The sequence below is a fragment of the Bufo bufo genome, chromosome 8, assembly GCF_905171765.1.
Source record: "Bufo bufo chromosome 8, aBufBuf1.1, whole genome shotgun sequence".
NCBI classification, from domain to species: domain Eukaryota; kingdom Metazoa; phylum Chordata; class Amphibia; order Anura; family Bufonidae; genus Bufo; species Bufo bufo.
In genome coordinates this window covers 185,475,176-185,500,812 of record NC_053396.1, presented here as the reverse complement: position 1 = coordinate 185,500,812, position 25,637 = coordinate 185,475,176, and the positions used below count along the sequence as shown (strand labels likewise).

The 25,637-nt window shown below is 41.5% G+C and overlaps 1 pseudogene; it reads left to right on the top strand.

Moving 5' to 3' along the window:
• LOC120978247 overlaps positions 1–23,935 on the top strand; it is a 72,822-nt pseudogene extending 48,887 nt beyond the window's left edge.
• Positions 23,936–25,637: the final 1,702 nt, after the last annotated feature.

The following is a 25,637-nucleotide window of genomic DNA, read 5'->3' as shown; positions in this document are numbered from 1 at the left end:
TTTGCAATTTTAAGAGTGCTGCATCCCTCTGCAAGATATCTCACTATTTTTGACTTTTCTGAGCCTGTCAAGTCCTTCTTTTGACCCATTTTGCCAAAGGAAAGGAAGTTGCCTAATAATTATGCACACCTGATATAGGGTGTTGATGTCATTAGACCACACCCCTTCTCATTACAGAGATGCACATCACCTAATAAACTTAATTGGTAGTAGGCTTTCGAGCCTATACAGCTTGGAGTAAGACAACATGCATAAAGAGGATGATGTGGTCAAAATACTCATTTGCCTAATAATTCTGCACTCCCTGTATATATATATATATACACTCACCTAAAGAATTATTAGGAACACCATACCAATACGGTGTTGGACCCCCTTTTGCCTTCAGAACTGCCTTAATTCTACTTGGCATTGATTCAACAAGGTGCTGATAGCATTCTTTAGAAATGTTGGCCCATATTGATAGGATAGCATCTTGCAGTTGATGGAGATTTAAGGGATGCACATCCAGGGCACGAAGCTCCTGTTCCACCACATCTATTGGGTTGAGATCTGATGACTGTGGGGGTCATTTTAGTACAGTGAACTCATTGTCATGTTCAAGAAACCAATTTGAATTGATTCGAGCTTTGTGACATGGTGCATTATCCTGCTGGAAGTAGCCATCAGAGGATGGATACATGTTCTCATTCTGTTTACGCCAAATTCGGACTCTACCATTTGAATGTCTCAACAGAAATCGAGACTCATCAGACCAGGCAACATTTTTCCAGTCTTCAACAGTCCAATTTTGGTGAGCTCGTGCAAATTGTAGCCTCTTTTTCCTATTTGTAGTGGAGATGAGTGGTACCCGGTGGGGTCTTCTGCTGTTGTAGCCCATCCGCCTCAAGGTTGTGCGTGTTGTGGCTTCACAAATGCTTTGCTGCATACCTCGGTTGTAACGAGTGATTATTTCAGTCAACGTTGCTCTTCTATCAGCTTGAATCAGTCGGCCCATTCTCCTCTGACCTCTAGCATCGACAAGGCATTTTTGCCCACAGGACTGCCACATACTGGATGTTTTTCCCTTTTCACACCATTCTTTGTAAACCCTAGAAATGGTTGTGCGTGAAAATCCCAGTAACTGAGCAGATTGTGAAATACTCAGACCGGCCCGTCTGGCACCAACAACCATGCCACGCTCAAAATTGCTTAAATCACCTTTCTTTCCCATTCTGACATTCAGTTTGGAGTTCAGGAGATTGTCTTGACCAGGACCACACCCCTAAATGCATTGAAGCAACTGCCATGTGATTGGTTGACTAGATAATTGCATTAATGAGAAATAGAACAGGTGTTCCTAATAATTCTTTAGGTGAGTGTATATATATATTTATATATATATATATATATATATATATATATATATACATACCGCAGAAATCTAAAGCCTTTTACTGGTTTATTCACAGTTAAATGAGGGAGAAAAAAAAAATATATATCTGAAAGTCTATATGCAAGGATGACCACTTATTACTAAGCCAAAGCATTACCACTTAGTGAACAATGTTTTTTTTCTATGTTCAGAAAGCTAAAGCATATTACTGGTGTCTTTATAATTATATATTGTGCCTGTGAATAAAGCAGTGATATGTATATTACTTTTCTATGCATCTCTTAATGTGGTAAGACTACAGTAAGTAGTGTATATGATATGTCTAGCTTGTCTAGCCTAGGGTTGATCATGCTGAAATAGTCTCTTAAAAGTATTTGGGCAATATCAGAAGGTCTAGAGCAGGAAGTGATGAATGATCAGTGTTGGACTGGGGTTGGTTGGGCCCTCCAGAGAAAATTATTCTTGGGGCGAAACCCTTAACTCATCAATAACGTCTAATAGGTTTTACATCAATAGATGGGTACTAGTGGCAAGAGATTGGCCCCAAAGGCAACTCCAAATAGATTTCTCCTGGATCTTGGAGACCCACTAAAGGATCCTCTGGTACTCTGGTGGGCCAGTCTGACACTGCGAAAGATGTCCATCAGCTGATAAAGAAGCATCTACTGCTTGAATATATAGGTCAACTATTGGCAATGAGCGTTTGCATGAATGCTTGTTTCATATACTTGGGACTCCAAAAAGTGAGTGGTCTAATAGGGCCCTTATTCTCTACTATCGTCTCTCTCCTACTTTCCGTAGCTTAGCAAGAAAAGAGCAGAGGTAGTGGAGTAACATGTGAGTAGAAGATCAGACTACGCAGTTTTTTGTAGTCTGTAACCATGGTTATTCAAAGTTCTGCAGAAGTTGTAGAAACCAAATAGTGTGACATTTTCATAACTATGAGTAAGGCTACTTTCACACTTGCGTTCAGAGCGGATCCGTCTGGGGTCTGCCCAGACGGATCCGCTCATATAATGCAGACTTGGGATCCGTTCAGAACGGATCCGTCTGCATTATATTGTAGAAAAAATTCTAAGTGTGAAAGTAGCTTCAGACGGATCCGTTTGAATTTACACTATATGGCTCAATTTTCAAACGGATCCGTCCCCCATTAACTTTCAATGTAAAGTCTGGACGGATCCGTTTGAAAATTGAGCCATATAGTGTAAATTCAAACGGATCCGTCCCTATTGACTTACATTGTAATTAACCTACAAAAGGCCACCCGTCGGCTAGACGGTTAACAAAAACCACTTGTATAACAACCAAGGTAAACCAAAAACTAACAAATGGGGAATGGTATAAAAATGTAAATTTATTGATAAAAATACAAAGGATGGAGCTACTACAGAATTACAAGAATGCGGAGAAGCACAGGGTCACAGACGCCACAATACACCAAGGTGTCAATGAATAATGACATCTATTTCAGGTACCAGAGTAAAAATGCTGATGTGCATTTAAATAAACCAGATTGGTCCAATATGCAGTTGCTGTACGATTCCTTCAAACAATTGATGCAAAAAGCCCTGTTAAATAGCAGGGGAAAAGCACAGCGAATCCACACATAGCATAGAGGCCAGAGAGCAACAAATCATGTAAATAAAATTCTCTCATGAATAGCACTATATAAACAATAATCAACATGAATATGTAAAAAGGCTCGCTATGGATACGTGCAGAATCACCAGCAGGGTTAGGACAGGAAGAAATCGATGCAGACCGTACCTGAAGACATGGTGGTAAGTGGGTGTAAGGACCCTGAGCGCACAACCTCGACGCGCGTTTCGCCCTACGGCTTCGTCAGGAGGTATAGAATGATGTATAGACAGGGTATATATAAGGAGAGGTGGGGTGGGTCAAGGAAATTACCTTGATTTGGTACATCTGCGGTCCACATGTATGGGCGCGGAATGCCCCATGATGCTCGACGCCATCTCTCGGCGCATCCACGTCATCGCGCGAGCGCGAAAATGTGACGTCATGGAGCGCGTCCAGATGGCGCCGAGCAGCGCATGCGCAGTCCGCGACCCTGTGGAACGCAGGTGACCCGCAGCCGGAAGTGTATCAATGTATAAGCGGAGAATACTGCAGACATGTCACTAACTCTAATCTCATGCCAAAAGAGACACCGGACGCATCCATACCGAGCCTCACATCAATACAATTGCGCTTAAAAGCAACAGTTCACATCATATGTACATACCAACCAAACATATAAGGAATCAGCCGCGTATGAGTGGGGGCGGGGCGGAGCACATCCTAAAACAGATAGTTGCTCCAGCCCAACCCCACCAATCACGGCCGAAACATGGAAAGTTCCACAAAAAAGCCATATAATGATAAGTCTGACATCATACACCAAACGTGACATAAAAACAACATAGCGTGATGTGTAGTACGTCATATAGAAACATACACATGTATACATAACAAATATTTGACAATAAAATTACATGCATATTTTCAATGATTATACTCGGGTGTCGGCTGTGTGCTCACTGATCCGGGCGACGTAATTAAATACGCCTGCCCGTTGATAGATGTCCCAAATGGTTGTATTTAAGAATAAAGGTGTAAAAAGATCCACACCTTAATAGATGAAACGATCTAAATATACTACCCAATTGGATATTGAACACACAGTCGACAACCGAAAATCAACCAGCATGATTCAAAAAGACATATCACACAAATCATGATAATATCTAAGAAGTCATGATCAATAAAGTGAGAATTAAACATTCATCGCAAAAAACATAATTGTGATAATATAGTGAATAGGTGATTATCATATGCTGAGACAGTGATATATCCAATCACCCGCCCCAGCAGATTTAAGGGTCAAGGTTTGGGTGAGGGACACTCAGGGACGACACCGCGGGCGGCAATAACTGGCCGCCGGCAGAGTCAACCGAGAAAGTCCCCCATCCAACAACAACCCAGACCTCTGCAGTGAAAGAAGAAAGAAAGAGAATCGAGTACGACCCAGCAGTGAAAAAAAGAGGAGCAATCCAAGCCAACCTAGGGCTCGGAAGTAGTCCACATAATCCAAAGGCGATGTTGAATCTGCTAGCAAAACTAACAATGTGTTGCAACCCTAGATGTTCAGGTGATGGAGTAACCATGCCAAGGAATGATGTCCTTCATATGATCCATGATGCAAAATCCGATGTTATCCCACATGATGACCGTATTCTCCTATGGATGATGGCAACCTTCCTTGCTACCAGAACCCACAAGGACTGAATATATGGAACCTCGAAAAGAAAGGAAAAAAGAGAGACAGATACTATTTAGTCGTGAAACATATATAAACATCTAAATATATATATACCCTGTGATTAAAATTCGCGCACTATTCATAGAAAAGAAGAAAAGCTACTAAACTCATTGAGGCCGTGGGGTGTAACGGTGTCTAGGGTGACAATCCACTTGGTTTCCCTACGCAGCAATGCCACTTTTATATTGCCGCCTCTGGATCCCAAGTGGATTCTGTCAATGCCTCTAACTGATAGTCCCGCTGGGTCGGATCTGTGGAATTTGTAAAAGTGTCTAGGGACTGCTTGTAACGAATCCCAATCCTTTTCCAGTGTGCCTGACGCTGCCCGAATACTGCGAATGTGTTCTAAGACACGAACCTTGAGAGCTCTTTTAGTCAAACCGATATAAAGTAAATTGCAGGGGCAGGTGATCTGATATATCACTGCCTCAGTATTGCAATTTATATGGTGTACGATGGTGTATTTCTTCAGACCAGAAGAATCACAAAAGCCAGTGGACCGGATCATGTACTGACAAGCAGTACAGGATCCGCAGGAGAAAGAGCCCCAATTCGGGCCCCTGCTCCCAAAGATTCCACCAATGGGTTTAGGCACGTAATGGCTTTTGGTGAGAATGTCGCGCAAATTGCGCGACCTTCTCCAAGTAATCTGGGGATACGCCGGAAGGCTCGCAGCCAGATCACCATCGGTTTGCAGAACTGGCCAGTGCTTGCGGAGAATGTATTGTATAAACTTCCACTTGCTATTGAAGGGGGTGATGAATCTCACGTTATTATCTTTTTTGTTTTTTGATTTCAACTTACTTACCAGCAGAGAGTCTCTAGGTGTTTTTTTGGCTCTCTCATAACCCCGTTGAATAGTGTTGAATTGGTATCCTCTTTCGAGAAATCGTTGTGTTAGGGCTGAGGACTGCTGGTCGAAGTATTCTTCGCTGGAACAAATCCTGCGGGTTCTCAGGAATTGCCCTGTAGGGATTGCCTGAATCGTGTTTGGATGGTGAGCAGAGGAGGCGTGGAGAAGGGCATTGACAGCTGTGGATTTCCTGAATAAGTCGGTAGACAGATATCCATCAGGGCCTTTAATGATCATGATGTCTAGAAATTCAACATTTGTAAGACTATATTTCCAGGTAAGTTTAATGTTGCGGGTATTTGTATTCAGACGAGCCAGAAAATCTTCCAAGGCAGGAATGGTGTCGTGCCATAGAAAAAATACATCGTCTATATACCTCGACCATAGGAGTGCGGCATCATATCCAGGTGTTTCATGTACCAGCTCTCTCTCCCACAGCCCCAGGAACAAATTTGCATATGAGGGTGCACATGCTGCCCCCATTGCTGTACCCTGGAGCTGTAGGAAGAGGCGGTCCTTAAACAGAAAATAGTTATGCGTCAATGTGAATTCTAACAACGCTAAGATGAATTCAATCAAATCGTTGTCAAAGTCAGTCATGACTAAAAAGGATCTGGATGCTCGCACTCCCTGGTCGTGGCATATAGACGTGTATAGCGATTCAATATCGCAGGTGACAAGAACCGCATCTTGATCGACGTGGATGCCATTCAATCTCCTCAACATATCTGTCGTATCTTTAACAAAAGATGGGAGAATTTCCACACTCTTTTGAAGGAAAAAATCGATAAACTTCCCTATGTTAGTACACAGACTGCCGATCCCCGAGACGATCGGGCGTCCAGGAGGATGGGTACGGTTCTTGTGCACCTTTGGGAGCAAATACAGGGTTGGTTTAACGGGAAAGTCAACCATTAACCCTTCCATCATTTTTAGAGTAATAACACCCTGATCATGGGCATCCCTTAGGATATCGTCTAGTTCCCTTTTAAAAATCAAAGTCGGATCTTTCTCAATTTTTCTATAACATTGTTTGTTATTTAACTGTCGGAAGACTTCCTTTTCATACATTTGCACAGGCCATATCACGACGTTGCCCCCTTTATCGGCAGGTTTTATGACTACCTCCTTCAGATTCTGCAGTTCTCGCAGTGCCTGTCTCTGTGGGCGTGACAAGTTATCACCCCTAATATGTGAGTGATCGATGTTAAGATCACGTTTAACAAGCTTCACAAAGACATCCACTGCGGGACATAATGTTTTGGAGGGAAACGTCTGTGAACGCCTGTGCAGATGTATGGGGGATCTACTGGGTGTAATTTCTACCTGGTCTTCCAAAAGGGATTCTAGATCTCTAATCGCTTGCCTCTCAACCGGAGACAGTGAGGCGATACCTTCCTGACCACGGTTAAAATATTTTTTGAACAGTAATTTTCGAGCAAATAGTTCTAGATCTTTGATTACTTCAAAGTAATCAAATCTGCCCACTGGGGAAAATGATAAACCCTTTTGTAAGACCTCTTGTTGTGCTGAGGTGAGATTAATGGTAGAAAGATTTATTACCTTTAATTCTTTACTCTCTTCCCTCGACCATTCCCGTTCCAGTGTTTCCGTTTTTGTACCGGAGTGCGGAGATTGTAACCTGCCCTGTCGGGATCTGGACCGCGAGTAGTGCCCGGGCGCCCTTCTAAAAAAGGCCCGCCACATTCTTCCTCAGATAGAGATGACGCTAGGGACTGAGATCGTGAGCGTGATTCAGGTCTAAGATTCGCGCGTTGCCACTTGAATACTTTATTAGACTGGTAGTCTCCCAGATCTCTCTGGAATTTTTTTGTTTTAATCGACTGGATTTCTTTTTCCCACTTGACTAGGTCTTCCTCAAGACCTCTGTCAAAGGTCTCCAGATCCTCCTTAGTCAGTAGTTGGTTAATATTATCCTTATAACTGTCAATGTCCTTCTCCACAGCCTCCAAGGATCTCCGATCCACCCCAATCAGCAATTCAATTAGGGTTTGTGAACATTTAGTGAGAGTTTCCTCCCATTTTGCAATGAAGGAGGGATCTTCACCCTCCAAGGTTGGAAAGATCTGTATCCGAAGTCCCCGGGGTATAATATTCCGATTAAGGTAATTCTCAAGTGAGGCTTTATTCCACCACAACTTGGTACGTTTTTTTAAGGCCTCTCTGAGCTTATGCTTCAATTCTTTACCCAAAGGTGCACAAGAACCGTACCCATCCTCCTGGACGCCCGATCGTCTCGGGGATCGGCAGTCTGTGTACTAACATAGGGAAGTTTATCGATTTTTTCCTTCAAAAGAGTGTGGAAATTCTCCCATCTTTTGTTAAAGATACGACAGATATGTTGAGGAGATTGAATGGCATCCACGTCGATCAAGATGCGGTTCTTGTCACCTGCGATATTGAATCGCTATACACGTCTATATGCCACGACCAGGGAGTGCGAGCATCCAGATCCTTTTTAGTCATGACTGACTTTGACAACGATTTGATTGAATTCATCTTAGCGTTGTTAGAATTCACATTGACGCATAACTATTTTCTGTTTAAGGACCGCCTCTTCCTACAGCTCCAGGGTACAGCAATGGGGGCAGCATGTGCACCCTCATATGCAAATTTGTTCCTGGGGCTGTGGGAGAGAGAGCTGGTACATGAAACACCTGGATATGATGCCGCACTCCTATGGTCGAGGTATATAGACGATGTATTTTTTCTATGGCACGACACCATTCCTGCCTTGGAAGATTTTCTGGCTCGTCTGAATACAAATACCCGCAACATTAAACTTACCTGGAAATATAGTCTTACAAATGTTGAATTTCTAGACATCATGATCATTAAAGGCCCTGATGGATATCTGTCTACCGACTTATTCAGGAAATCCACAGCTGTCAATGCCCTTCTCCACGCCTCCTCTGCTCACCATCCAAACACGATTCAGGCAATCCCTACAGGGCAATTCCTGAGAACCCGCAGGATTTGTTCCAGCGAAGAATACTTCGACCAGCAGTCCTCAGCCCTAACACAACGATTTCTCGAAAGAGGATACCAATTCAACACTATTCAACGGGGTTATGAGAGAGCCAAAAAAACACCTAGAGACTCTCTGCTGGTAAGTAAGTTGAAATCAAAAAACAAAAAAGATAATAACGTGAGATTCATCACCCCCTTCAATAGCAAGTGGAAGTTTATACAATACATTCTCCGCAAGCACTGGCCAGTTCTGCAAACCGATGGTGATCTGGCTGCGAGCCTTCCGGCGTATCCCCAGATTACTTGGAGAAGGTCGCGCAATTTGCGCGACATTCTCACCAAAAGCCATTACGTGCCTAAACCCATTGGTGGAATCTTTGGGAGCAGGGGCCCGAATTGGGGCTCTTTCTCCTGCGGATCCTGTACTGCTTGTCAGTACATGATCCGGTCCACTGGCTTTTGTGATTCTTCTGGTCTGAAGAAATACACCATCGTACACCATATAAATTGCAATACTGAGGCAGTGATATATCAGATCACCTGCCCCTGCAATTTACTTTATATCGGTTTGACTAAAAGAGCTCTCAAGGTTCGTGTCTTAGAACACATTCGCAGTATTCGGGCAGCGTCAGGCACACTGGAAAAGGATTGGGATTCGTTACAAGCAGTCCCTAGACACTTTTACAAATTCCACAGATCCGACCCAGCGGGACTATCAGTTAGAGGCATTGACAGAATCCACTTGGGATCCAGAGGCGGCAATATAAAAGTGGCATTGCTGCGTAGGGAAACCAAGTGGATTGTCACCCTAGACACCGTTACACCCCACGGCCTCAATGAGTTTAGTAGCTTTTCTTCTTTTCTATGAATAGTGCGCGAATTTTAATCACAGGGTATATATATATTTAGATGTTTATATATGTTTCACGACTAAATAGTATCTGTCTCTCTTTTTTCCTTTCTTTTCGAGGTTCCATATATTCAGTCCTTGTGGGTTCTGGTAGCAAGGAAGGTTGCCATCATCCATAGGAGAATACGGTCATCATGTGGGATAACATCGGATTTTGCATCATGGATCATATGAAGGACATCATTCCTTGGCATGGTTACTCCATCACCTGAACATCTAGGGTTGCAACACATTGTTAGTTTTGCTAGCAGATTCAACATCGCCTTTGGATTATGTGGACTACTTCCGAGCCCTAGGTTGGCTTGGATTGCTCCTCTTTTTTTCACTGCTGGGTCGTACTCGATTCTCTTTCTTTCTTCTTTCACTGCAGAGGTCTGGGTTGTTGTTGGATGGGGGACTTTCTCGGTTGACTCTGCCGGCGGCCAGTTATTGCCGCCCGCGGTGTCGTCCCTGAGTGTCCCTCACCCAAACCTTGACCCTTAAATCTGCTGGGGCGGGTGATTGGATATATCACTGTCTCAGCATATGATAATCACCTATTCACTATATTATCACAATTATGTTTTTTGCGATGAATGTTTAATTCTCACTTTATTGATCATGACTTCTTAGATATTATCATGATTTGTGTGATATGTCTTTTTGAATCATGCTGGTTGATTTTCGGTTGTCGACTGTGTGTTCAATATCCAATTGGGTAGTATATTTAGATCGTTTCATCTATTAAGGTGTGGATCTTTTTACACCTTTATTCTTAAATACAACCATTTGGGACATCTATCAACGGGCAGGCGTATTTAATTACGTCGCCCGGATCAGTGAGCACACAGCCGACACCCGAGTATAATCATTGAAAATATGCATGTAATTTTATTGTCAAATATTTGTTATGTATACATGTGTATGTTTCTATATGACGTACTACACATCACGCTATGTTGTTTTTATGTCACGTTTGGTGTATGATGTCAGACTTATCATTATATGGCTTTTTTGTGGAACTTTCCATGTTTCGGCCGTGATTGGTGGGGTTGGGCTGGAGCAACTATCTGTTTTAGGATGTGCTCCGCCCCGCCCCCACTCATACGCGGCTGATTCCTTATATGTTTGGTTGGTATGTACATATGATGTGAACTGTTGCTTTTAAGCGCAATTGTATTGATGTGAGGCTCGGTATGGATGCGTCCGGTGTCTCTTTTGGCATGAGATTAGAGTTAGTGACATGTCTGCAGTATTCTCCGCTTATACATTGATACACTTCCGGCTGCGGGTCACCTGCGTTCCACAGGGTCGCGGACTGCGCATGCGCTGCTCGGCGCCATCTGGACGCGCTCCATGACGTCACATTTTCGCGCTCGCGCGATGACGTGGATGCGCCGAGAGATGGCGTCGAGCATCATGGGGCATTCCGCGCCCATACATGTGGACCGCAGATGTACCAAATCAAGGTAATTTCCTTGACCCACCCCACCTCTCCTTATATATACCCTGTCTATACATCATTCTATACCTCCTGACGAAGCCGTAGGGCGAAACGCGCGTCGAGGTTGTGCGCTCAGGGTCCTTACACCCACTTACCACCATGTCTTCAGGTACGGTCTGCATCGATTTCTTCCTGTCCTAACCCTGCTGGTGATTCTGCACGTATCCATAGCGAGCCTTTTTACATATTCATGTTGATTATTGTTTATATAGTGCTATTCATGAGAGAATTTTATTTACATGATTTGTTGCTCTCTGGCCTCTATGCTATGTGTGGATTCGCTGTGCTTTTCCCCTGCTATTTAACAGGGCTTTTTGCATCAATTGTTTGAAGGAATCGTACAGCAACTGCATATTGGACCAATCTGGTTTATTTAAATGCACATCAGCATTTTTACTCTGGTACCTGAAATAGATGTCATTATTCATTGACACCTTGGTGTATTGTGGCGTCTGTGACCCTGTGCTTCTCCGCATTCTTGTAATTCTGTAGTAGCTCCATCCTTTGTATTTTTATCAATAAATTTACATTTTTATACCATTCCCCATTTGTTAGTTTTTGGTTGACTTACATTGTAAGTCTGGACGGATCCGCTTGCCTCCGCATGGCCAGGCGGACACCCGAACGCTGCTTGCAGCGTTCAGGTGTCCCCTTGCTGAGCGGAGCGGAGGCTGAACGCTGCCAGACTGATGCATTCTGAGCGGATCCGCCTGCACTGAGAATGCATTAGGGCCAGACGGATGCGTTCGGGGCCGCTTGTGAGCCCCTTCAAACGGAGCTCACAAGCGGAGCCCCGAACGCTAGTGTGACAGTAGCCTAAAATTGCTTAATTTCAATTTTACAATGTTGCAAAAGTCTATACTATCAATATTTAATTATATAAAAGGGACTATGTATGCTTCTGGATGTTCATTGTACACTTAGAGACATTTGTGGGTATGAAATATAACAAATATGTTATCACAATCCAAGTAATGCTTACCATGCAGCAATATGACTAAATTACCTTGGTAAACAGAACCTGAGTCTCGTTCAATGAATACTCAAGATTGTTAAGAGATTTAGAAAGTGCAATACAGCCAAGAGTCCTCAGATTCTGTACACAGAGATAAAACTTGAGAAAGTCTAGTTCCTAAGCCCAGCATTACAAATGGGTGATGGGGTCTGTGGCATACATTCAAAATAAACTTGGAAGCAGAACTCTGTTTGTTCTGTTATGTAATTTTCTTTGTACACTATCAGACTATTTTACTAATGTTATTTGAGTAAAACGCAAGCACAGAATACTGAGCTAAAGGTACACCAATATTTGCCTACCTGGGATATGTGCAGAACCTGCCAAGTTCATGCCAATAACATCTTAAAGAGAAGGACTCTCCAAGGGTTATATTTGAAGTTCATTCCTTCTAAATTCCAAAAGCATGATCATGTCGTAATCTCTGGCTAGTAAAGGTCATCATGACTGTATGAACCCTCTCTCATCTATTAACCACATACTGTAGGTTAGTGCTCTTTGCCTATAATAGGGGTGATATCATGCCTTTAAAATAGTTTATTCACAGTATGTATGGTACTGTAGGTCATGTCTGTAACCCCTAAAGAAATGTGTGGTTGGTTGACCCATTATAGTTTATATATGACCATCAACATAGACCAGTTATTTTGGCCCCAATGGGGTCGTGATCTCTGGTTACTGAAGGTGCTCTTCACTGTATGAAGCCTCTCTCATTTAACTATTAACCACTTAGGTTAGCGCTCTCTGCCTATGATATGGGTGATAGTATATCCTTAACATAGGTCACACACAGTATGTATGCTACAATGGGTCATGTCTGTAACACCTAAAGAAATGTGTGATTGGTTGACCTCTATAGGGGACCATCCATATAGACCAGTTATTTTTGCCCCAATGGAGAATAGTTCCAAAAGAAGACAAAAAAAAGCATGGATCACACATACTCATGCCATGCATTGCTCTATCATTGCTTCTCAGCACAATTCATATTGGTTCTCAGCGTAAATAATATTATGCCAAGCCCTAATCTTGATACTGTACACAAAGCATTAGTATACATTCTGATCAAAATGCATAGGCCCACTCACCACACCAAGGTTGTTTCCATGAGTGGGCACCTACTCTAAATTGGAGATTAGGGCTTGGTATACTATTATTTAAGCCTATTCACATGTCAGTGTTTTGGTCCGTGATTTCCATCAGTGATTTTGAGCCAAAACCAGGGTTGGAGCCTCCACAGACATAAGGTCTAAGGGAAAGATCTGCTCCTGTTCTGTGTTTAGAGCAGCACCTGGTTTTGGCTCCAAATCACTGATGGAAATCACTGTCTGAACACTGACATGTCACTGAGAAGCGATATGAATTGTGCTGAGAAGCAATAATAGATCAATGCATAGCATAGAGATGTGCGATCCATGTTTTTTTTTTCTTTTTTTGGAAATTTTCCCAATGGGGAATAGCACCAAAGATAAGACATGCTTTATCTACTGCATCCATATCTGAAATACATGACTTTAATATCAACTATGTCTAATGTTAATGGGATATTCTGTGCTAAATAAAACTATGTTATGCCAAGCACAGTACTTACCGGGGTTGTCTGGGATTTTGATATTGACGGCCTAGCCTCAGGATAGGTCATCAATAGTGATGAGCGGCAGGGGTCATATTCGAATTCGCTATATTTCGTGAATATTTCGTAGAATATTAGTCGAATATTCGCAAATTCGAATATTCGCTATATTCTACGATTTTTTTTACTAAAAAAATCGGCAAGGTAATGATCGTGTAATATGCGAATTTTCGTATTCGAATTTTCAAATTTTTATTGCGAATTTTTCAACTTTTAGACAAAGAATATTATAGCACAATATTAGCTAAATTGCTCTATATTCGTTTTTTTTTTTTTCGAATATTCGCCATATTGCTATAACTTAGTTTTTTCGAATATTCGCAATATTAAAACCCAAAATTCGCAAACAACACTACTCTTAAAGTCAAGTATATTGCAGCCTTCTTATTGGCCCACAAGCTAGAAGCAGGGAGGGATCATGTGTACTGATTAAAAAAAAAAAAATCGAATATAAAAAAAAAAAATCGAATATTCTAAATTACGAATATATATCACTATATTCAAAATATTCGCGAATTTTCGAAGTACCTATACTCGCGAAAAAATTCGAAATTCAAATATTCGTGATCAACACTAGTCATCAATATCAAATCAGCAGGGATCCAACTGCCGACACCTCTGCTGATCAGCTGTTTAACGCTGGGTTCACACCTGAGCGTTCTGAAAGGAGCGCTCTGTATGCGCGATTGTACGGGCGTTTACAATCGCGCATACAGAGACAAGTGAACACACATTGTCGCGCGTTCCCGAAAGTCTATGTACGGGAACGCGCGACAAACGCCCAAAAAACGCTCATGTACTTGTTTGAGCGTCGGGCGTTTCACAGCGCGATCGTACGCGCTGTAAAACGCCCAGGTGAGAACCATTCCCATAGGGAAGCATTGGTTTCTCCTTGTTGAGCGTTTTACAGCGCGTAGGAACGCGCTGTAAAACGCTCAGGTGTGAACTGAGGGTAAAGAGACTGTGGTGTTTCTGTGATTTTACATTCATTGGCCTAGGTGCAGCTCATAGCAACTATCCAATTGAAGACACTGTGCTTGGTAAACTAGGAGGAATCTGATCGGTATGGATGCTGGGTGTCGGAACATTGACCATCTGGTATTGATGACCTATCCTGAGGCCATGTCATCAATATTAAACACTTGGAAAGCCACTTTTAAGGGGGTAGGACATGTCACAAGGATTCTCTTTTTGGTATTCTTTGAAACCAATACAATGTTCCAATCCTTCTAGCCTTGCACTGGTCATGACCTAGAATATTGATTTCACTTTATTTACTGTACTTGTTCCTTTTATTACAGAGTCAGCAGTTAATCCTACCAATATCTTGGTTCAAGCTGTATCCAATGTCATCTGCTCTATCGTATTTTGGAATCGGTTTGAGTATGATAACTTAAAGTTTCTGAAGATTCTCAATCTATTTAATGAAACTTTTCTGCTGATGGGCTCCACCTGGGGACAGGTATATGAACTTTGTGTCTTATCTTCTAAAACCCTCTGTTTACTTTGCTGAACAAGGGCATTCCATTTTCATTGGAGCATGTAGATCAGCAACGTCTGCCACTCCAGCTGCTGCAACTCCCAGCAGGCACACTTGTTTGGCTGTTCTCAGAATTCCCATAGAAGTGGGGAGTAGTATTTTTACAAGAGCAGTTTTAAAGATGTTGACCCCTGATTTAGGTAACTATGAAGGCATCTATCTTACTATCCACAAACTTTCAAGGACCTAACAAGTTGGCCTTGTGGCACCCTCTGTTTGTTACCCTAAAAAAATACTACAAAAAACTTAATAACTATTTTGGACTCCACTCAAGGCAATTATTTTGCTCCCAGCATGTGCGGCTGGGCTGGTTTCCAGCCTGGTGAGGTCAAATACCGTACCGGAGTTTAGGTGGCGGTCCGGGATTTGGCAGCACCTGGCTGTCCTTAAATAGGCAGCTGAGCTCAGCAGAGAGGTCTCTGTTTTTGGGATCTGAGGCTTTGGGCCGTGCTGGAGGGCTGAGAGATGCATGCTGGGGAAACAGGCCCCCTAAAGCCTGCTGTGGACTACTGGAGGCAGAACTGCCAGAAAAGTGACTTGTGTTATATGAACTTTCCATTGTGTATGAATTAACACCAAGACTGCAAAGTTACACGCTGTTTTGTGCAATTGCCTCAAGTGTGAATAAACATTGACGTTTTGAGTTAAGAACTTATATTTTGTATCTGTACTGCGCCCGCTTATCCTATCTACCAGAGCGAAACCCCACACCATATTTCTATAATATGTTACTCAACTGTTTATCTGATTATTGTCCACAACTCTCATCCATACAGTTTGCTATCTTCAGCACTCTCATAGAGATAAATAGAGTAGTCACACTTTTGCTATCTAGTGTAATTGCCACCCTTTTCGCCTTTATGGCCTATTAATCTGCTGTGAGTGGGCCGCAGCCCAACGCTTGTAAACATCAAACAGCTACTTCTGCTAGGAGTACATTGTAGTCAGTTCTTGAAAATCCTGCTTCGCTATTTGCCAAAGCTCTTTTCTCTTGTCTTTCTCCCCTGTATAAAAATAGTTAGTTCCTCACACACAGCGCCCAGTAAGTTAACTAATAAATTGTTCCAGATAATGCAATGCTCCCCCTTGCCAATCCCTTCCCCACTGTCTAGAAAGAGATATACTTATATATTTCTAAGAATTTTAAAGTAGGGATAACTGTAAAAAAATCACAGAAAAAGATAAAACGCATCCTGCACGATGTAGTAAATGAATATGCAGATGTGCATGGCTACATTTCTGAAAAAAATCTGTAGAAAAAAAAATTTGATGCAAACATTATATATGGACTAAGCCCTCACTCTGATATAATAAAATCTGAAACTCTCAGCCAATATACTGTATTTTGATCAAAACACATCTGTGCCTGCCTACCCATGCCAAGGTGGTCTCAGACCAAGTCCTACTCTAAACCTACCTATGCCATTAGGCATCTACATTCAGGAGAGCAGACCCTGCACATACAGTGTGCTGCTTCTTGTTACCGCTGTGTGCAATAAAGCAACCAAGAACCTTTAAGTGTGAATGTGCTTCTATTATCTGGAGAGTAAAGTTTTTGTGCACTTTTGCCCTGGCTATCCCACAGGCAGGGGCGTTGTTAGGTCAAAACATTCAGAGCTTTGTCCAGTTCCCCGAATGTTATGCTGGCCTGGTAGCATTTTTTTTTTATTTGGGTATTCCAGGACCCTTTAATATTGATTGGACCTGGTCAACCCACCACAGATCATTACCCCCACCCCCTTGTACTTATTCCACTGATCCGCTACTTACGGGCTGCTCGGGCATGAGTTCAGTCTTTTCGGTGCTCAATCCCGTCTTGCGGCGTGTGATCCCACGAGATCCGCCACGGGAGGTCACGGGTCTCGTGGGATTATGCGCCGCAGGACAGGATTGCGCACCGAAGTGACTTAACTCATGCCCGTGCAGCCCTTAAGTACAAGGGGGTGGGGGGATGATCTGTGGGGTTGCCCAGGGTCCACTTCCATCAATATTAAAGGGCCCAAGCAAAGATTTCTGCAGTGGTGAGGGAATGAAACATAACAGATATTGGAAAGTTACCGAATGCTGTATTATATAATGACTGCAGTCTGCAGTACTGCATTTCATTTGCATAAACCAGAACACCCCTTTAAGCATGCCTTTAATGTGCAATTTAAATACAGTGGGCTTGTGCCCCGGATGTTTTCAGACCCTAGCAACGCCCCTGCCCACAGGCAACCTTGATTAGGCGGTACATATGGGATAAATGTAAGGCCATATCACTGTGATATCACTACACTGGCATTGAAAGGAGTAATAAAAGAGCAGGGAAGTTTCTAACCATGTAAGTCCATCGCTGAGTGCAGGAGAAGATGGACATGCCTGCTAGTAAAGATAAAAATGTAATATACACAAAAAAATCTAACAATATTTTTATTGCATGTATTCTAATCTGCAATAGTACTTCATTTTTAATGCCCCATTCATTGCATAGGGATACGTTTCATGGGGTAACCCCTTTAATTTTTCTCCTAGCTGCATGACATGATTCCAGAGGTAATGGACCACGTACCTGGTCCTCATCAGAAAATAAACAAGCTCTTAGATGAATTGATGGTGTTTATCAATGAAAGAGTGAAGATCAATCAGAAATCATTTGACCCCTCCAACCCCCGGGATTTCATTGACTGTTTTATGATTAGAATGAACCAGGTAAAGTATTCTATCAATATTAAGCATCCAGCAACCATCAAAATATTTCAATTGTATGGCCAACAGGTTGAGGTGTAAAGATAATTAAAAAATAAGCCCTTATTTAGTTGCAGCTTTACACACCACATTCCTAACCACATGTAAAATATCATGGTGCCCTCTATCCCTTTTTTATGACTCAAGTCCAATAGAGGACAAGATTAACCTGGGATGTGGCACCTTTCTTCAAGGGTTACATATAAGCCACTTTGCTGGTATGTAAAACGTTGAAAACTCCTAAAAAAAAAAAAAAAACTAATTCAAATCAAGTTTAAAGACAGGGTAGAAGCTCAATAGCACAGTCATGAGACATAGTTCAGTGTATTTATGATTTACGGTCCCAAGAAAGCTGTATGACAACCTACATTAGTACAGTTATAGTTGCTATTAGTGGCTGTCACCTAAAGCTCTATTGGAGGTCATAAGGACTCAAAATTCTTTTTATCAAAAATACCTTAAAGAATCAGGCTTGTGATTCATTTCAGTATCTTTTGTAATTTTCAGTCTTCTTTTCCTATACAGGAGAAATAGAACCCCAACTCTGAATTTAACACAAAGAACTTGCTATTGTCAGTATTGCAACTATTTTTTGCTGGGACAGAAACTGTGAGCAGTACGCTAAGACATGGCTTTTTGATCCTCCTTCGATATCCTGAGATTCAAGGTACATAATATACTTTGTGGTGGTAAGAACTCATTTTATACAAGATGCTTATGATTTCTTCTTCCTACAGAAAAACTGCATGAGGAGATTGCTCACGTCAATGGGGATAATCGAAGCCCAAATATTGAAGATCGGAGCAAGATGCCATATACCGATGCCGTAATTCATGAAATCCAAAGGTTTAGTGATGTTCTACCTCTAAATCTCCCACATTCCACAATTAAAGACATAACATTTCATGGATATACTATTCCAAAGGTAATGACCTGAAGGTGAAAAATATCTAAAATACTCTCCTGAATCTTAACAAAGGGTAAATAAAATGAAATTTTCTACATCTGTCTCAGGAAAGCAACATCTTCTGTCCACTACAGTGATTTATTTTTTTTGTAAAAGACTTTAAAGGGTTTTCAAAATTTTTCATGCTGATGACCTGTCCTCAGGATAGGTCATAAGTATCTGATTGGTGGGGGTCTGACACCCAGGACCTCCGCTGATCAACTGTTTTGGGACACTGTGGTGCTCTGGTGAGTGTCATAGCCTACTAGCAGCTCACCAAGGAGAGTGCCATCCATTGGATAGAAGCTGTGCTTGGTTTCGCAGCTCAGTCCAATTGACTCGAGTGGGTCTGACCTGCACCTAGACTACATGCCCAATGAATGTGATATCACTAGACTAGGGAAAGCTGCGTGGAGGCCTCAGCACTGTGGCCTCTTCAAGCAACTGATCAGTGGGGGTCCCAGGAGTTGAATCCCCAACGATCAGATACTGATGACCTAGGTGCAGTAGTAAATATATGCATTCCTCATAAAATAACAATGTGGAAGCATTATAATTTGCATAATTTGTCATTCTTCTGTAATCCTTCCTTAAAGGGTTTGTCCGGGCTTTTAATATTGATGACCTATCCTCAGGACACCCGGAATCCCCATCAGACCCCCACCGATCTCATATTGATGACCTATCCTGAGGATAGGTCATCATTCAATATTATAAGCCCGGTCAACCTCTTTAAAATCAGGCATGCGCCACACACTATGCAGTGTCAGACAGTTTAGAGACACACTAACTATATTCTGTTTTCCTGGATACAGGGTACCGATGTATACCCCCTTCTGTACTGCGCTCTCAGAGATCCGAATTATTTTCCAAATCCAAATAAGTTTAACCCTGGTAATTTCCTGGATAAGGATGGCAAATTCAAAAAAGAGGATGCTTTTATTCCATTTTCAACAGGTATTACTCTTCCTACTGTGAAAAAAATACTGTAACAATGCTGCTAGTGATTATGTCTGTTAGCAATCCTATCCATATATTAGGTACCATTTTACCAGGTAGACAAGATGTAATACAGCTATCATAGCAAAACATCATATTGTTTTAATTGAACCATTTGAAATATATTATGTGCTTTACAATTTTCATTTTATAAAGTGTATGCCCACCTTTAAATTATTTTTATAATGTATAAATGCATCTAAAATAGTGTCAATCTTTCAATTAAAAATACATCATTTTGGGTCTACAACTCGTATGACTAGTGTAGTCTCCATGATAACATAGAGTTGAGTGAACGGAAAAATCTGAAGTGGAATTGGATCCGAAGATTAGGAAAAAATGTATTTGCCACAAATCCGAATTCCCCTTTTCCTAAAATGGTGGCTGCGCATGTTACACAGTGAGAAGCCCAGGAACATGACATGACCCATAAGCCCATGCAGCCAGCCAATCCATTGTTAGCCACCCCCCTGTGAAATCACAGCCCTATAAAAGCCTCATCCCACGTGGTTTTTGCCATTTCACTGTGAGCTGATCATAGAAAGAGACGTGGCAAACGTTCATGCGCTATGGACAGTGTTGATAAATACTGGTTTAAAAAAGAATATTGGATAGGAAGAGTGCAGGGACAGTGCAAGGAGACTGTAGGGAGAATGTAGGGAGAAAGTAGGGAGACTACAGGTCGAGTGTATCACTGTGTTCTACTGCACCTCCATTAAGAGTTAATCTGTTGTTTTACTCATACAGTTAGTAGAGAAGATTTAGCTAAAATGGTATAAAGGAAAAACAGCTTAGTTGCCCATAGCAACCAATCATAGTCCAATTTTCATTTTGGAGAGCCCCTTTAGAAAAAGAAAGGTAGCATCTGATTGGTTGCGATGGGCAACTAGGACAGTTTTCCACCAGTTTTGATACCGTATTTTTTTGCCCTATAAGATGCACTTCTGTTTACTGAAATTCAAGGATAGAGTTACTTTGTAACAATTACGGATGGAGTAGAGTTAACAGTCCTGTTTTCTGAGATTTCTGAGTTGTGTTATCTAATCTAAGCAAACACCTTCAATTGCTTTTCAATGGGTTTTGTCTCAAGATAACGCGATGAGTTAAAGGGTTTCTACCACCAGAAATACTGCTATGTAGCTGACTGACATTAGCGATTTGCTAATGTCAGCACTACATAACAGTATGTTTCTAACATTAGTCCCTGCAGACGTTTTTTATTAAAAAAGCACTTTTATAGATATGCTAATGAGCCTCTAGGTGCTATGTGGGCGTCATTAGCACCTAGAGGGCTCCGTCCACTAACCATTTCAGCCGCCCATCGCGTCCCTCCAGCCCGCTCCTGTTGATTGACGTGAAACTTCTCAGTGTCTCGTACCAATTCCCGCGCCTGAGCCGTGCGCTTCTGTATTCTCCTGGCGCCGGCTTCCTCACTGCGTTTGCGCCAACTACGTTACAATGAGGAAGTCGGCACCAGGAGCGCGGCATTCACTCACTGCGCCTGCGCCGAATACAGAAGTGCACGGCGCAGGCGTGGGAATTGGTATGAGATACTGAAGTTTTACGTCAATCAACAGGAGCGGGGCGGGCTGGAGGGACGCGATGGGCGGATGAAATGGTTAGTGGACGGAGCCCTCTAGGTGCTAATGACGCCCACATAGCACCTAGAGGCTCATTAGCATATCTATAAAAGTGCTTTTTTAACAAAAACGGCTGCAGGGACTAATGTTAGAAACATACTGTTATGTAGTGCTGACATTAGCGAATGGCTAATGTCAGTCAGCTACATAACAGTATTTCTGGTGGTAGAAACCCTTTAAGAAATTTGAGTTAAGAGCTGGAGTGCTAAACCTGTAACTCAATTACCTAATAAATCACTGCTTAAACATCCTATAATCCCACTGGTTAGATTATGTTAAGATAATTATCAACCTTAATCTGTTAAAACAACCCCCCTTTCCCTTATTAACCCATTAACTCTACCCTTACTATTTTCTTCTATTACCTTTCAATAAATATTATTCAATTTATTCTATGTACACATTTGCTTTTTTCATCATTCTATACTTTTATCATTTTCTCACTTATTATCAATTGCTTCTCCCTATCATTATTATGTTACCTATCATCCATAGCTCTTATCTTATCTATCACCAACAACTTTTTATTATAGGTATTATCCTATTATCAATAATTTATTTTTATAGGATCTATATTATTTCTAAAATAACAATAAATCATTACCTATAACAGTGATGGCTAACCTTGGCACTCCAGCTGTGGTGAAACTACGACTCCCAGCATGCTCCATTTATTTCTATGGAGTTCTGAGAGCAGCCAAGCAAGGGGGGCATCTTGGGAGTTGTAGTTTTACCACAGCTGGAGTGCCAAGGTTAGCCATCACTGACCGCTATAACATATAATAAACAGACAATAACACAAAGGCTGTAAGCCAAAAGCCAGGTGCGCAAGCCAACAACTTATCCATGAGACAGGTATAGTCAGTATACCTTACATTACAACTGGGACATATGGGAAAGACATGCAAATTAGCAGAATCTGCCTGTTTTTTCCAGCTGAAATACTAATTTGCATGTCTTTCCCATATGCCCGGGTTTATGCAAATGAGTTTACATGACAAAACAGTATAGAGACGTTATTGAATATAATGTTAGGACAATTAGAAAACTGAAAATTTTTCAGCAACCCCTCAGGTAGTGAGAGAAGAGTTAGCTGGCATCCAAAAAAGAGTTTTCAATTTTTGTCACCCTAATGATAATGAGATAGGAGCGCAGGTCCCCCAAGCCATCCAACTCAAATCAAGCAATTTTGAGGCGAGCGAGAAGCAGACATCCGGTGGCCAGGGTGCCCACTGCACATGCCAGTGGACACCATTTTTAAATTCTAGGCTGCCAACGTAAATATACTTTTGGCAGTTAGGAAAGGGTTAACTTCCAAGCCTTCACACTGAGAGGCCTGGGTGTACCTGATTTATAGCGATTCGTGACAAATTCATTTGTAAGGAATCAAATTTCTTATCGAAGTTCGGCGAATTGGCCAAATCAAATTTTTCAAAACTTCGCTCATCTCTAGGTACAGACTACAAACAAACCGTGGTGTAGTCTGAGCCTGCAGTAATATTACCACTCATGTATGTTACAAAGAAGCAGAAGACAGGTGGAAGTTAATATAACTGCAAGACTGAAGTACAAAGGGTTTGTTGTCTATTACTGTATGTATGAAGATACAAAATGACATGAAATCTTATCATTAATGCGATTTTCAAGTCTGCTTCATTCCTTAATTTCAATGCAAAATGGTCGCCAGGTTGGACATGGCATGGCAGCTTAAAAGCCACAGTTTTGGGAATACTTGCATACATCACTGATTTGTAGACCTGTGTATTCTGTATGGAATACACGTTCTTGCTTTATAAACTGAGAGAGCTTCCAGAAGAGTTGGCAAATCTCCCAGGCAGTACAGACAGATTTTGAAGTGTGTTTCTTGTGCACAAACAAGGGTCACGGGAGTGCAAAATGAAAATAACCCGCAGAAAGGGATGTGACCTCAAAAAAAGAAAAATTGTTTATACCAGATTCTTTCTTATCCCAGATGCCAGATAAAGTAAAAAAATAAAAATAATAAATGCCCATGTGTATTATACTTTCTTTGCACTATTTTAATTTTAATTAATTATATATTTTTTTTCTCACACAATTCCAGGAAAAAGGATCTGTGCTGGTGAAGGATTGGCTAAAATGGAGCTATTTCTCTTCGCAACAACCATCATACAGAATTTCAAGCTAACTACCAAGATGCATTTAACTGATGCTGACGTCAGCCCGAAGATGACTGGATTTAGCAATGTTGCGATACCTTACGAGGTTTAATTTATTTCCCGCTAGAAGCCCGTTTCTCCTGCAGGATATTATCCCACATAGCAGTTGCTCTTTTAGAAACTAATAAATAGTTGATTACAGTAGAAGATTTCAGACTTGATTACAGATTTTGTGAAACCTTTTTGAGTCAACCACCCAAAATTGCATAAAGGCCAGGCCAAATTTCAGAGGCCTGGTCCTCTTGATGAAGATGGCTAATGTATATAGTTTAGAATAAGACTGAAATATGTCACCAAAAATGTTGTCTAGATGAAAGGGTGATTTTTTTTTTTTTAGAGAGTTTCATTGTACCTACGGTATATCCAGTGGTGTACTTAGAGAAGTAAGTGCCCCACAGCAAGGATCAAACAAGGCCCCCCACACAGGACAGAAGAGATTCTGCCTAAACCCTTTTCAATGACCCTTGGGCCATTTTTCCACTGCTTCATTTGCTAAAAGTTGTTTCTTTAGAGGGTAAAGACCAAGTTTTCACCTCCAGTAGAAGAGGAGATAATACCAACTAAGACTGGGCCCCCTCTTGCCTTGGGCCCCACAGCAGTCACATGGTCTGCCTCTATGGTAGTTACACCTCTACCTATACCAGATGATATACTGTACACTGTCATTAGAATAATTCCTTTACAAAATGATACAAAATATTATTATTATTTATTTTAAAGAGCCATTAATGGCGCTGTACATCCAGCTGGGGTTACACAGAAATAAAAAACAGTAAACAAGAAACTATTGACAGACTGGTACAGAGGGGTAGAGGACCCTGCTTTGAAAGGATGGGTCCATACAGGGAGGGCAAGGGTCAATTTCATATGGGCTTTAATCTCCAAATCCTCATGAGACTTACCAGACACTCCCAGTAGAAAAACATTTAAATAGTTTCTTGGAGCTTTTGTTAATATGTTTGACTAAGGCTTAGTGATTTTTTCTTCTGTTAGCTGTTACATAGCGTCATTATTAGGCCAAGATCCAACTACGAGATTCTCAACTTTATGAATTTTTAATATTCGCTGGCGCTTTAATTACTGTGACTGCAGGTGTAATATATTGATGTGTGCATCACGTTCTACTGAACTGACTTTCAGATTTAGTCCGTAATTTTAATGATACAGTTAGTTAAATATTTCGCCCTGTACAAGTGTGGACCCAAATTCATCATCGCTAATACGATCTGTTAGTGCAAAAAATATTCTGCAATCCCCAATCCCTATGACAAACAGCGCTGAGGGCATCACAGACCTGTTATTGCTGAACTCCACTTGTCCTTTGAAGATGTTGGATGCGGACCACCTGAAAATTGGCTGCCCTATAAGACGATGACCAAATAGGGGATATTTCTGGTTATTTGACTGCCTGGGGTCAAATAACTACTTAGCATGTTTGACTAAGGCTTAGTGATTCATTCTCTCGGTTTGGAGCATTATAGCCCATAGAAATACAACAACAAAGGGAGAAACATTTGGGCTGTCTTCGTACACATTCACTTTTGTTACTGATACGGGTACCAACTGCAGAAATTATTCATGTTATGGCCTCGTACTAGTCTCACATTATGTGACACTGTGGCCCCAACCAGTTTTTTTTTTCTTTTTTGTCATGGGCCTCCAACAACTTTGATCTAGCTAAGTGCTCTGTATAACATATTCTTAATTATTGAGATAGATATTTAGTAATATGCAGGGGCTTACACAGATCTCAAAGGGTCCCCATAGCAAAACTTAGTATTCGCCCCCCCCGCCCCACCCACATTCCCAAAACACATGTGCAAATCACTTCCATGCAATGCCGATTGCAAAGCACAAGTCCCCAGATTTCTGATGAATTTATTATCAGAAGACATTGTAATAAAAAAAAATTTTTTATTAAAAAGCCACCCTTCTATGTCCCCTCTGTCAGAAAAAGTGGAAAAGGTGCTTCATAAACATGGTATTCATCCTGAACAGCATA